The 14,035-nt window shown below is 39.9% G+C and overlaps 1 protein-coding gene across 12 annotated transcripts in view; it reads right to left on the minus strand.

Moving 5' to 3' along the window:
* Positions 1-14,035, minus strand: part of CDK14 (cyclin dependent kinase 14) — a 742,587-nt gene that overhangs the window by 225,394 nt on the left and 503,158 nt on the right.

Raw genomic sequence — 14,035 nt, forward strand, 5'->3', positions numbered from 1 at the left:
AAAAAATATATAAAATTATGAATAAAAAACTGGGTATAAAAGTGAATTTAAAGTGAGAAAATTAAAAGGCATTACAGCTTTTTAAAGAAAATATATTAAAAAATTTAGAAAAATAAACTAATATTTATTATTAACTGATGAGCCTTTCTGATACTTTTCTTTCTGCAATCTTGGCTATCCAATGTTCAACAAATTTTCCTCTAGCATGAAGATGACACTGGTTTTGGGTGTTTTTCCTAACGGAAATTTTTCAGTTTTGTTTCTCACTGTAGGGAAGGATATGTAAACTGTTAGGACTGTTGTCAATTTGGGGAAATCTCTACCACATCTCTTACACACAGTTCTATATGCTATAAGCACAATAATTCCAATATTCAGTATTTCACATAGTGCCAAGACAGCAAAGGAGCATGAGCGAGCATGCCTTACTCAGGATGGGGCCTGAGGACCCACACCCCTGAAGACCAGGGCCTGAACGGGTGGATTATGCAGTGAGGAAGCCAGCAGAGGGCAAGGGGCACTCCAGGTAACTAAGGAAGCTTCACAGAGCCGTTTGCTGTTAGGCCTTGAAGCGGACATGGAATAAAGGGTTCAAAAGAGAGCAGAAATCCTCATTCTGTGCTAAGAGGTTTGCATTTTACCACCAGGATGGTAGTGTATGGGATGCAGAGATCAAAAAAACAGGGAAGGACTTGTCTCCCTCAGAGTAGGAGCACGTAAATTCAGTGTTACTTCTTTGGGAACATGTCCCAATCTCTCAGACTGGGTGGGCCTTCCTAACCCCACGGTATCCATGAGCCTTTCTACCACTGTAATTTATTTGCTTACATGAGAATGTCATAGCCATCATCACCTTTCTCAGATCTACGACCTTTGTTTTGAAGACACCTTCAAATGATTGAGGGGACTATTGTGGCAATACGGCAACAGTATCAGACTTGAATGAAAGGGAGTCAGGTCAGGAAAGTGACCGACCAGCTCATACACATTCCAATGTTTATTAAAGTCCTGTTGCAATTTTATGGTGCAGGGTAACGTTGCATCTTTCAACTAGGATGACAATTCATGACATCCAGCAGCACAATATGCAAAGAACACCCGTACTTGATACGTAAAAATTCATGTGTAATGAACTCGGTTTTCTCACAAAGACATAACTGTATATACAAGATGATCATTAACCCAATAAAAATTATCCCTCATGAAGCAGTATGCAACAGGACCTAGAAGTTACTATTTATCAGTAGACCTTCTGCCAATTTTGGTTTTAGCTAAAACATCAAAAATCAAACATTGTTCTCCTTCTTCCCTAAGCTTCAAGGCAATAATTAGGATCAATCTCAATGGACAATACAGAAAAAACTTTAATATCTGAAAACATGATACAACTAAAAAAAAATCCAAGTTTTAGTTTTTAATTTAATTTTAATTTTAGCAAAGGTTTGTCATTCCTCAGGACAAAGAGCTTTACCCAGGAAATGCTAGCTTCAGTCTCAAGTGACAGCATCTTCTAGCAGCACACACAGCATGGCCCACACACTCGACATGTGCAGAGGGGATCACAGCCCACCCGAGGACACAATCGTGGTAGGGAAGCCCAGAGTCTCCCCTAACGTAGATTCCCCTAACTGAAAGTTAGAAGAGGCTTCTACCCAAGTTCAGAGAATCAGAGTTGTTCAGAACTACCTACATGATCAAAACATTTATAAAGGAGGCTTGCAAATAAAGATACCATGAACCTGCATCTGACACAAGGCCAACAGGTGAACAGAACCACGACTCGCTGTGAATCAGTTCTTCTGCCTTTTCCCCCTGTCAACAATATGCTGGTACCAGGAATCTCCTCAAAGCCTGTGTTCATCCCAAGAATAATAATAATGACAATAACAACAACACTGGGAGCACTGTGATGCGTATGTTGACCATGCGGGGTTTTGCTGGAGTCTGCGTTCTGTTTTCCCAGGTACGGGTGCAGGGCTGATATCCTGCATTTTTCACAAGCTTCCCAGTGATGCGGAGAAGACTGTTCTCAAAATCAGATATTGAAGAGTGAGAATCTAAAAGGACCAAGGGGGCTTCTGACTCAGATTTGAATTCTCTGGTTCCAGTCAAAGGAACAAAGAAAAAAAGCAAACCAGTGAAAATAAGGTAGATTAAATGTGAAATACAATCTGAATTAACCTGTGGGGATAGAATACTAACTCAGAAAGGTTCCATATTAATTAACCTAATAGGCAATCCTATGTAGCCATGCTTCACTGAAATATACCATTACACACTGAAAGCTGAGTTATGATACACAAAGGTAGCCATTTATTTGTCTCACTTTTCTCTGAAGTAATGGATTTAGCTACAAAATGTACCAAAGAGTTTTGTTCCCTAGGAGGTCTAAAAGATCAAAATATTTTTTAAAACAACCTTTTTTTGAAAATGTATTACATATAACAGATGTGAGCTTTTCATTTCGCCATGCACAGTATTTGAAAGGGGAAAGATTAAAAAATTACATTCCACCATGCCCTTGGTGACTACTGAAGGAACTGAATTGATTAAACTGTCACTCATCATTTACTCTGGTTAGTGCTTCATTAGGCACAGATAGACCCAATATATCTTAGTCAAATACTTCTATGGAGTACTTGGCTCTCAGGGAATGAAAACAAAACCCTAGTTATGGATAAAAGACCATCTTAGAGACGTTAGATTAAAAACAATACATTTTTTATATAAAAGGAAAACTTTAAGATTTATTTTTCAAACTATGAAACAAAATTACAGTTCAAAGAAGTTGTGTTTTCAACTTAAGCATATCAGAATAGAATTAAACAAAAGTAAACAATGAAATACACGAAGCAAAAGCAATTCAGTGTAGTTGCAGGTGGCTGCTCTTGACCTTGCAGGAGGCACCAGACAGGCAGCTGGCGGCCCCTCATCAAAGCCCACATCTCCCCAAGACTAAGTGAGGTCACAAGGACCAGTCCTCTCAAATGCTGACCAGCACCAACCCCTTACATTCCAATGGTAACTTTTGCTCATATGCTCTCAGTTGCATTTGTATGTGTCTGTGTGTTGTTGTTGTTGTTGTTTTTAAATAATTATTTTTGTTTTCTGGTCCCCTGCCTGAACCAGAGATTCAGGAATCATCTGAAACCCTTGCTTCCCCCTTACTCTGTGTATTCAGTTACCAACTTGTCACTTGCTAGTATTCCTAAATATCCCTCCATCTTGCTCTCCCCCACCCTCCCTCCCTCCTTTCCTTTGTTTTTCCTCACCTGCTTCCCAGCCCCATCCGCCACCCCAAGCACAAATATCAGATGTTTTATTAGTGATACCGTTTTGTCCCTTGCATGATCCACCTGTCTTCCAACCTCAGCTTTGTCAACTTAAAAGGGTGACTTTGACAACACAGGCAGAGCTCATTCGCACTGAGTGGAGCCTCCCCTGACCCCCACATCTCCTTAGCGATCCACCAAAGATGTATTTATCACCTTCACCTTGCAGCCACCATGCCACTGAATGTACACGTGTGTTACAGCTCAGCACTGTGCTTTCCTCCACGACCTGGAAGGCAGAAATGGATCCTTCTCATCTTAGTGATCCCAGCACCTGACATAGTTAGTGCCTGGGACAAAATGTGGAGTAATAGCATTAAAATGAATGAATGAATGAATGAGTGAAAGAATTACATACATTAGTCTGAGGAGTGCACACAAGAGACAATAGTAGAGAAGGCATTTGACTTATAATTAACAATATGAAATGAAACACTAAAAAATCAATCAAGTAATTTAAGCAAAATACTTCAACCCTAAAAATACCTCTTCGTTTAAAGAGACTCTGAAGGAATTCCAGCAGTCTCCATGGAAACCCTGGTCTAGCAGCACAGTTTACTCGAAGGCTAAAATGTAAAGATGGAGGCACCTTAGAGAATGCCAAAGACCATGTTTTGATTTTTTTTAGTGGCCTTAAAAATCTTAGTTTCAGTCCCAGAACCACCCAGAATCAAACACTGTTATCTCCTGCATCCTGGTCCAGCGATGCCTTCATTGTGCTATGCTGCCTCCACAATTTGAACAATGTGTCAGACCCCCAAAAAGAGGAAGCAGAGATGGAAATTTGGTTTTCTTCCCAGGTGATACAAATACTAGAGACTATTAAGATAAAACAAATAAAGTCTTCAAAATGCAGAGGTTTGGGCAGAGAACACAACAAGTCTCTCCTGGAACATGGAAGTCTTAACACCATTACTCCAGCACTGAAAATAAGATGGCTATGCAGGTCTTCAAATGTTTGGAAATTCAAACTAGACTTCTCTGGATAATGAAGACCCCAGAGATAGAACCTTAAAATAATAACCTGAGGTTACACTCTTAAAGACCACTGGGAATATTAAGAATGGTAATACCCAGAAAAAGTCACGATTAAATTTAAAAAATAAATGGAAAATGTCCTATAAGGGAAAAATTGGAAAATGCAAAACAGTGCAATAAACAGCAGAGGAATATTAAGTGTTGCACTGTACACCAATGAAGAAAGAGAAATTCTGACAACTGATTGAAAACACTACCCTTCCAGCTCAAGTGGGCATTTAGCCCAGTGGTTAAGAAGCCTGCTTCCTGGGTCAGAGTGCCTAGGTAGATTTCCAGCTCCAGCTCCAAATTCTAGCTTCCCAACAATCCAGACCCTGGGAGGCAGTAGTGAGGGCTCAAATAATTGGGTTGCTGCCACCCAACTGGGGGAACCCTATTGAGCACCTGAGTACTGGCTTAGGCTCCTGGTGGCTGCAAGCATTTGGGGAGTGAATTAGCAGATGGAGGCTTGCACTGTCTCTCAAATAAATAAAAAATAAAAATTTAAAAAACAACTAAAAGTTACAGTACTTCTCCAAGATGATGAAGAAGAAAAAAAAAAAAAACAAACTAATGAGCTTTGCATATCTTTAATTCCTGCTTACATGACAGCTGATGCAGAACAAAGAAGTCATATTTTAAGGCTTCTCTGCAAGTGAAGTAATCCTTGTCCAATAATGTAGGGTATTAGGAAAGAATTTGTTCATGGGTAATTATCTAAAAGATCAAAGCAAACGACACACTTAAGCAATCTTCGTTGAGAAACTGTATCTGGCAAATCATGACAGGAAATCACTGCTGAATTTTCATGTAAATTATTTTTCCATAAGGGAATTCTGAACTTCAATTTACAGTATGTTAAATTGCTATATTTAGTTCCAGTCATCAAATGGTCTGTAGTTAAGACTGCTGAAATGGGTACTACTAACAAGATGTAAGACAGGATGCATGATATTTGTCAGTAAACTATTTGACCACTATGCAATATCTTGGATAATATATTGAAGATATGAGGGTAAAAACCTTTCCATTGCAAATCATTCACGGTCCATTTTTGGTGAAATCAGTAGGCTTCTTGGAATATCCTCAGACTTGCCCTGGGATGTTGTCAAAGTTGACTCCGCTGCACATAAACTACAACTGAAAAATGCCCCTTAGAATTGCTTAGCAGATTAGTCCTGTGAGGTGCTTCTTAAGGGCCAGGAACCAGGTCTTTTTGGCTCTTGAAAATTAAGTAATGTTTTGCTGAATGAATGGACATTTTGTAAGGTTCTGCTGAACGAAAGGATGAATGAATATTATATAAGAGAGATCTCTGTGGAAAGAGGGCTGGCCTAGGATTCCACAGGTTTTGTTTTCTTCCTCTATCACCACCAAGTCTGGAAAAAATAACACGGCATCTTTGGATCTGGGAGCATATAAAATTGGCATAAAGTAACAGTAAAAGAAAATTATGAATTGATTTCATAGAGTTACCAAAATTCTGAAACAATTTCTAAACTAAACATGTTGGGATTAAATATGACAAATGAAAGTTTATATAATTCCTGCAATACAGTTTTTAGTCTGTTGAGTTTCTATGAATACATCTGGTTTTCAAAAGTAAACATAATAAAAGCTTGCAATATAGGAAGAACCATTTGAATTATCAATCAAGATAAGCTCTACAGAAAATACAATTATCCAAACATCCCACTCTTGGAATCCATTGTCTCACATGGAAACACAGAGAAACATGAAATGTCATCTCAAAAGATGGACTACTCACATGTGTGTAGGCAAACAGTAAGTTTCCCACAGACAGTCATTATTAAGTCCTAAGTACCTGCCATGGGCTATGAATATGTTCTGTGTATTTTCTAAATGAATTGAGCAGGCTGATTCCGGGCTAGTGATGGCTTATTTCAATTAACTCTGACAATTATTATTTTATTTTATTTCTTTTCTTTTTTTTTTCTAATGACATCTTTTACCAGTAGGAATCAACAGATACTATATTTGAAGAGTGACATTGAAAAAAAAATTAACTTTTTAATTACATAAGCAGAGCATCTAAAAATCATGAAAACTAGAACATTTTAGTTCTATTAATTCATACAACAGAATACTCATAAATGAAAAAGGAGTCTTCACTAAAGTATCCTCCAGATCATGCAGTGTCTTGAGAAGTTAATCTACAAATGTCTTCATGGCACGGAAGCCCTCCCTCCCATCTGTCCATGAGCGGTAGGAAGCAGACACTGTAGCCTCTTCACTGCTTCCACATGCAGGGGTGAGAGCATTCAGCTCTGCCAAGGCGACGGCAGGCAGAACTCTGGATTCAACTAAATCTATAGCAGCCTCATCTTTAAGTTGATAATTTTCTATGGCCCACGAGTGATATTATAAATATTCAAAGGCCCTGGCAGAAAAAAAAAGGTTCCCTTCTGAATGTAGAGAGAGGCTTCTAGTTTCTCTCCAATCATTTCTTTTCAGTCATGTCTTCCTGTGCATGAGTTAACAGTCCACCTTTTCGCCTTCACTGGGTTAGAAATGTTCTATTGGCTGGAGCATTTGTTGAAATTATTTTTGATTGTTTAGACAGCAGGCTTACATTGGATTCAAGCATGCCATGGATCAAAAAGACAACTTTCTGCAGTCTCTCTTTCAACTCATGTCAAAATTTTACCTTTTTAAGAATTATAGGGGCTGGCATTATGGCGTAGTGGTTAAAACCACCGCCTACAGTATCAGCAGCCCAAAGATGAGCACCAGTTTGAATCCTGGCTGCTCCACTTCCAATCCAGTTCCCTGCTAATGTGCCTGGGAAAGCAGAAGATGGCCCAAGTCTTTGGGCAACTGCGCCCATGTAGGGGACCTGGAAGAAGTTCCAGGCTCCTGGCTTCAGATTGCCCCAACTTTGACTGTTGTGACCATTTGGGAGTAAACCAGAAGACCTCGCTCTGTCTACCTCTGCCTATGTAACTCTGCCTTTCAAATACATAAATAAATCTGAAAAACAAACAAACAAACAAACAAACCCTATGACTTCTCATTTTATTCACTCCATCACTGGCTCATCAACTAGCCTATGGCTTTCTTTTCAAGTTCTTTACATCTTCCTTCCTTCCTCCCTCTCTCCCTCCCTCCCTCCCTTCTTCCCTCCCTCCTTTCTTTCCTCCCTCCCTCTCTCTCTCTCTCTCTTTCTTTCTAACAGACTAATGTTAAATGGATTACAAATATCCACAATGACACGAAGATGCTGGGAGTCAAGAGGTTACTTCTGCCTATGTTATGCTATTTGACTCCCACCTATGGGCACCTGCCATTCAAATCTGTGTCCAAGCACAATCACCAGTTTCTCTAGGGCAAATACCCTATTTTAAAGCTAAAGCACAAGGGATCAGCACCGTGGCACACTAGGTTAATCCTCCACCTGTGGCGCCGGCATCCCAAAATGGTGCCGGTTTCTAGTCCTAGTTGCTCCTCTTCCAGTCCAGCTCTCTGCTGTGGCCCGGGAAGGCAGCAGAGGATGGCCCAAGTACTTGGACCCTGCACCCGCATGGGAGACCAGGAGGAGGCTCCTGGCTCCTGGCTTTGGATAGGTGTAGCTCCAGCCGTTGTGGCTATTTGGGGAGTAAACCAACGGAAGGAAGACCTTTCTCTCTGTCTCTCTCTGTCTCTCTCTGTCTCTCTCTCTCTCTCACTGTCTCTAACTATACCTATCAAATAAATAAATAAAAATCTTAAAAAAATAAAGTTAAAGCACAAATATTAGATGATCTGCAAGAGCAAGATAGGAGGTGAAATGCACATAGACCTCCTTTCCTCTCCAAATTGACTGAAGTGTCAGTTATGGAATGAAATTTCAAACTACAGAAGTAGATAAGAGAAGCTGCTTTTAGGAGATATGGATGAAGGTGGGAAAATCACAACTTCAACTGAGAGTATTTACCTACAGCAACTCAGGAAAGGCTCAGGAGTTGAAGACGCAGCTGCTAACCAAGTATGAAGGTGAGCCTGACAGCTACAAATAGGAGAGAGGACAGAGTTCGTTACACAGAACAACTGAGCCTCAGGTCTTCTCTGACCACCCCTCACCCCACCTCTAACACATACTACCGGGGCATATTCAATGACATCCCAAAGGCCTCAAATTGAAGATAAAAGTTGGAGCAGGGACGAGAGGGGTGGAGGTGGCAGGCGACTAGACATGGAGCTGAAAAGGGGAAAATATACCATGAGTGCGTGTGACCATCAGCTCTGTTCTTCCAGCTTCATTTGAGGACCAGGCCTTCATGGCCTGAGGTCTAAGGATCTCCCAGTGGAAAGTCCAGGACTTTGCCCAAGCAACATATGATGAACTGATAACCCAACCACTCCCTCCTAAGTGAGTGGATTCATAGTACCTCCTTTTCAGAAGTAAATGGACACCCAAGGATGCCCAAGTCCCATAACTGAAACTTCCCTCTCTCTTTTTTAAAACAAAGTAAGAACATCCTGGGCCAAAAATCTCTAATTTACATTGGTGGGGAACCTTTTACTGCCAAGGGCCATTTGGGTATTTATAACATCATTCACAGGCCATATTAACTTAACAACTTAAAAACTATCCTGCTGTAGATTTATTGAAGATCTGGTTCTGCCTGCAGTTGCTTTGGCATTGGCAGTGCCAGACCAAATGATTTTTGCCAAGCCAAGGGTTAAAAGAATATCATGAAAATTAGTCACTGTAATTATCTATTTAAAAATTATCCATAAACCAGTTTGGAGGTAGCCAACTGCTTCACTAACATTGGTCAAAATAGGTGAATTTTTGTTTGTTTTTAAAAATTTTTAGTTGTAAAGACTACATATAATGCCTCATTTTATGTATTATCATTGGGCTAATTGATCACTAATAAATGACCAAGCATAGCCATGGAAACATAAATGCCATATTTCATAAACACACACACACTTGCAAACAATAAGATATAAAAACCACAACCATACTAGACTTCTGATAGGAAAGTAGAACTGCTTCCTTTCAGCATTCGAAAACCATCACTAAATTCAGCACTTTAGTAGGCATTCTAAATACCATATAATAATATTAGAGAATTGTACTCAAGGAGAGAATCCATTACAGGGCAATGCAACATAAGACTGGTGTGAGGAATTTGAGTTTGCAGTCAGCAGTTTTCAGGTGTGAATTAAACATTGAAAGCACTGTCTCTTCTGAGCAGTGACGTCAAACAAATTATTATGCTAGTGCACCATGACAAAGGGAGCCATTCAGTTAAACCCTTGTCCCATGCAGATTGTCCTATGTAGAATTATTCTTACTCTCAAAGGTGCCCTGGCACAATCAGAAACTATGCAGTTATCTTTTTTTTTTTTTTTTTTTTACAGGCAGAGTGGATAGTGAGAGAGAGAGAGACAAGAGAAAGGTCTTCCTTTACCGTTGGTTCACCCTCCAATGGCCACCGCGGCCAGCGCACTGCGGCCGGCGCACCGCGCTGATCCGATGGCAGGAGCCAGGTACTTATCCTGGTCTCCCATGGGGTGCAGGGCCCAAGCACTTGGGCCATTCTCCATTGCACTCCCTGGCCACAGCAGAGAGCTGGCCTGAAAGAGGAGCAACTGGGACAGAATCCGGCGTCCCGACCAGGACTAGAACCCGGTGTGCCGGTGCCGCTAGGTGGAGGATTAGCCTAGTGAGCCACGGCGCCGGCCAATATGCAGTTATCTTAATTTTTAAAGACTTAAGTTGTGGGACTGGGCTCAGAAACCAAGGCTACCATCATGAGCTCAGCTTTCAACCTCCTGGATGCCCTTCTGACTGTAGACAGTGTTTGTTGTTCTTCTTGCATTTTACTGCATTGTTCCTGGACACACCAACAAGTTGCTTGTACCGTGCATTGTCGGGGTAGCTCTCAGAAGCTCAGAGTTGTTAGACTTGAAAGTGACTAATTCGTGTCCTCCTTGGTCTTATAACCTGACTAATTAGAAAATGTGCAAACAGTGTTGACAGATAGATGACTTTATGTAGCTCATGAACTCAAATTCTCATTGTTACTAGCATTCTTAAAATAGACTCATTCATTTTAGCAGAAAGGGTAAATGAGTAATGACTAGGAGTTGGGAAATTAAATGGCAGCATAGATACTGACTAGTCCTCAGAAAAGGTGTTCAGTCCAATGATTTATGTCTTAATTTATTAAAAAAAATCCTCCTCGAATAAAACTGGATAGCAGAACCTGCAAGAATATTAGGATGTCAGGAGAGAAAGGCAGAGAGTTCAGCAAGAGTGAAAGCCAGCCATTACTGTATTTAAACTGTGCTCAGAATATAAACTAAATTATAAAACAGAAATTATAATGTATTTGTGTTTTTAGTCACTTCAGTAGTAAAATACAGACCAATTTTTATTAACAATTTTAAGACACTATGTAATATGCTATAAAGAGAAAGGGCTTTGAGAAGGTTGGCCTTGAGTTTGAATGTTGGCTCCATTTACACTATGACCTTAGCTACATTATTTAGTCTCTCTGGGTTGTTTTCTTTAACTGCATGATAGTATAATAGGTGAGTAATTAAAAAGCTTAACAGTGCTTGGAATACAGTTTGTATTCCATAAAAGCACCTATTGTTTTTACTATTTTCATTATTCAAATTTCAAATTAAGACATAGGACCTTATATATATTAAATTTATATTCAGGGTGGAGCTGTAGTAGGGTTCATTTATGATTGTCTTTACTAAGACACTGGTAGGGAAACTTATTTTGTTATATATATTTCCTTGGTTCATGAGAGAGTATTAAAGATGATGACAGGATTTTAGATATTGCCAATGTATATGATGATTAGGCTTACTTAATAAAAAGTAATTTTAAATGGACTTATAATACTTAGTGAACAGGTAATTTCTTTTCTGATATATGCAGAATCAATTTTGACACAGACTTCTCTCTATAAAGACTGGTATGGAAATTTTTTTCCTAACCACACAGCTGCTACAATGTTAAATAAATTAATTTTAATCTTAAATCAGAGATGTAATAGAGAAACGAGTGATTTAATATGCAATCTCATTACATTTGACAGGCTTATTTATAAATGATTTGCCCCACATTTTGACAAGCATAGTTAATATGTTAATTAGCTTTTAAAAGATGATAGAAGCAAGAGACTGCCACGCTATCTCTCTTTACACGCTGTGTTGGGGAGCACTGTGGTTGATACCACAGGGTAGTGCTACTTTATTCTGGCCCCTCAAAAGCACTGTGATAATCATTTATTAGCGACATAACTTAGTCACTCTATATTAAAAATTAATCTGTTAAAATGATCCCAAGTGACCTTATGCTTTAGAAAACAACTGTAGTTCTGAATATATTGATGAGCCTGTATGCAGGCATATAAGGCCTATTTACAGCAGTGACCTCCACAGCTGGAGCTGGAGCAGAGCTCCCTGGCCAGGGAACAGTGGCCTAGATAAGCTGCTTTTCACATCTGCACTTCTCTGAATATGATTTTCAGAACTTGGTAAAAGCCTTTTTTGGTTTGGAAGCTTAGCAATGATTTCCTATGCCTTGACTTTCAAAGAGTTATAAAATCCAAGAATTAAGAGAAGTTATACCAAGATGCGATTCTTCTGCTTACATCCTCCATTATGGAGGGAGACAAAGGTATCAAAAACGGTCTGTCTCGATGAGTCCTCAAATGGCACAGCACATTTGTACATTAGAGCAGTATTACAGACTGCAAGGACATGGCCAGCTCTGATTTCTATCACCTGCTGACAGTGCTCATGCGCATGTATCTTCGTTAATATTTTTATTGCCTGTGGCTATTTAAACAGAAAACTGGAAAACCTAACACCTGTAGGGATCGTTAGTTTTTAGTTACTACCCTTCTGCCCAAGGATGGTAAATGATCTGTAAAAAGAGCCTGACACTACTGCCACCTGCCTCCCTGCCGTTGTCCATGGGTTAATATTTGCACTTCTTTTGTGGCGCGGCTGAGCCATGACTCAATTATGGTCCCATTTCTAAGTCCCTGAATGCTCAGCATCGATGTCACTGATTAGGCAGAAATCAGTGCCCTGTGAACTCTCTCTGCTGGAAACACACATCCATTTTACCTTACACCATAATAACAAAATGGCTTCTAGGAATAGGCTTGGAATGAAATCAGATTCATAATGACAGGCATAGTACAGGCATAACTTAGATTTTAGAGCTTAGAAGTGAAGAACCAATAGGCACGGGAACTGCTCAAACCTAACACATTTGCTGTTTGTTTTTGGCAATGAATAATCTTGGCATGTAGACAAAAGGGCATTTGGGGGTCTACTATTTTCTATCAGTTTTCAACCCTTTCACTTACATAACAGTCTTCTTCTTTTGCTTCCATTGTGTCTGTGTTCAAAGCAAATTGCCACAGAGCGCTTCCCCCAGCAGAGTAAATAAACACACACATGCACACACACATGCAAATGTGCACATGCACATGCACATAAATGAAGAAATGGGAGTGGGAAAGAGGCTCAGACTGGAAAAAATACTACACATCAAGAGACCGGTATATTAGCAAGTCCCAGCCCATGTGATTCTCTGCACTTTAAAGAGCACTTCGTAAGGGTTTGGGGGAAATTATCTATTGGCGTATAAAAGACAGCTTCACCTGATGATGAGGGTACAGTCTTCACTGAACCGCCAAGTAACAGACAAAACTGGTTCCAAGCCACAAATGGTTGCAAACTATGTTTCATTAAGAGAGTCCTTAACTGACCTCATTGAAAGACAATCTAGAATTTACACGCATGCACACACACACCAGAGAAAAACATGCCAAAACTTAAGACCCTGAGTCTGCCAAGCCACTCTCAACTACGAGGCAGAAAGCAGGAACAGAGTGAGAAAGCTGGGAAGTAACATCCTGATGCCGCCATTGGCCCTTGTTTCCAGTCTCTTCCTCGGCTACAATTAATGTGTTAAATATCCATTTTGCCCAAATCCCAGCCTAGTCTTATGGGGGGAAAAAACCCCAACTGTGTAAACGACATTCCCTGCTGCCCTCCTCAACCCACACACAAAGTCAGAAAGTGTGATGAAAAAGTGAATTAGCCAAGCCCCTCAATGTTAGATGATCATCTTTACTCTCGGTGTTTTACAATATCATTAAAGTGGTAATGGATTTATTTACAAGGCACAATGAAACTTATGACAACTAATCTGAGATGTTGGATGACCTAGATTTATTTATAGCTCTGTTGAAAGCTATAGATCTACACTCCATAAAAATAAATACATCCATGTGTACACAAAAAGCAGCATATATTTTTAGTGGCTTTATAGATCCCAAAGTCCCATTCCTAGGGAGGTTGCAGGAATCTAAATTATGAAGGTTACTGTACCCTACATAGCAAGGAATGTGACTGTTTTCTCAGCCTCAAATTTTTGGATCCAAAACATCAGAAAAGCAGCCAGGCCTCATCAGAGTCTCATTTACTAAAAGCCAAGATGACTGGAGATACAGCAGTGAAGTAAGTACACAGCAGTAAGATACACACCACATGCTGAAGTCTTTCTGAGGCCAAACATTCTATGAACGTGTAGTTCAAGTCTATATATGGGTGCATAATAATTCAGGGAAGAGATGATTCCTACCATAAAAGAGCCATGTACTGTGTGAGCTGCTTACTTTGAACACAACCAT

Source organism: Oryctolagus cuniculus, chromosome 16 (genome assembly GCF_964237555.1).
Source record: "Oryctolagus cuniculus chromosome 16, mOryCun1.1, whole genome shotgun sequence".
In the NCBI taxonomy this organism is placed as follows: domain Eukaryota; kingdom Metazoa; phylum Chordata; class Mammalia; order Lagomorpha; family Leporidae; genus Oryctolagus; species Oryctolagus cuniculus.